Consider the following 1,491-nt stretch of genomic DNA (forward strand, 5'->3'; position numbering starts at 1 on the left):
ATATGCTGTATTTATATACATACAGCATGCAGATCTAAAACACAGGGCTTTTTTCCAAAGATCTAAATATTGTTACATACATTTTTGCACACATTTTCATAAGTTCATAGATGAAGACTGCAAGTATACAATACTAAGACATCCAGTAAAACCGGAGATTGAATGTGATGTAGTATTAGAGAGAAGGAAGGAAACACAAAGACAAAAGCAGGTACATTTAACATTAGAAAGACTGTCTGAATATATACATATATCTCAGTAGTAATAGCTAAAAAAAACACACACATGTAGGCTGGGAAGCTGAGGCGCTGAATTTGAACCAAAACTTCAAAACTGAGGAGGAAATTTAGGATTTTTTAGGTGAGTTTGAACTTTATTTTTGCTGTTTTAAAATGAGCGTGTATAGTCTTACTCCTGAAAATGGAGAAAGTGTTCAATTCCTATTCTACTTGGAACTGGTTTTGCACAAGGAATTTAAGTAGAGATGGAATACATGGCCTTTTGAACCAAGCTGGAAACTGAAGATCCATTCATTTGAATGAGCCATTCAATTCTGAACAGTAGTGATGTCACAATTATATGTAGCGACATTGGAGCCATATCTCGTGTAACCCCACTCTCTTGAACGCACGTTTCCCTACAACAATCTGTGCACGCCGCTCCTGCGCTCTTCTCCTTCGCCTGTTTTGCTTCATCTTAGTGAGAAAGTGAAGGAGGAGCATTTGAGGAAGACAACAAAGAAATCATGAAGAGGAAATAATAAAAATGAGTAACAGCTCTCAATTGTCTGTGACTCAATTCCCATTCATTATAAAAAAGTCATTCAAAAGATTTGGATTGTTTGTGAACATTGCATCTCTATTGACGACTTAACGCTCTAAGTCCCGGTCTCCTTAAAAAACAGGATGTCCAGTTCTATTATATCCCCAGCATTCTGAAAAGTAAAAGTACTTCCACACAGGAAAATACGTGCACAAGGCTCGACAGAGACACAAGAGAGGGGTGCACATGAAAAATAAATACAAAATCAGGCCCAAGTCTGGTAATAGTTTCTGGAAAATCTAAAATACATTTAAGAAGTATGTTTTTTTTTTTTCCCGTTGCCATCGTTATTGCAGGGTGTATCTGTCAGGCTTCAAATTTATCAATGAGGAAGAAAAGACAGAGAGCAGCAGCTAAAACATTGTTGGTTCATAATGTCCTCAGAATTAGGAGAATTTGATCTAGTTAAAGATCTGCACCTGTGCAACCATTTAACTTCTTCAGACTGAGTAGTAATTTCACATACTAAATGTACAAAAAATAATTCAATCTTCAGAACCTCTAAAAGGTTCAGTGTACTTACGCACAAACTTTTAGGTTTTATTCAAGACTTTTTTTTTTTTTTACCTTATTTCCCTTTAATTGGACATGTTTTGAAAAACTGCACTAAAGATAAACTAACTTCAGTTCAGTGTGTAAATATGGCATGCTTCTGACGTCACACTGCAT

Source organism: Nematolebias whitei, chromosome 2, assembly GCF_014905685.2.
Source record: "Nematolebias whitei isolate Nwh7 chromosome 2, NemWhi1, whole genome shotgun sequence".
NCBI lineage: Eukaryota > Metazoa > Chordata > Actinopteri > Cyprinodontiformes > Rivulidae > Nematolebias > Nematolebias whitei.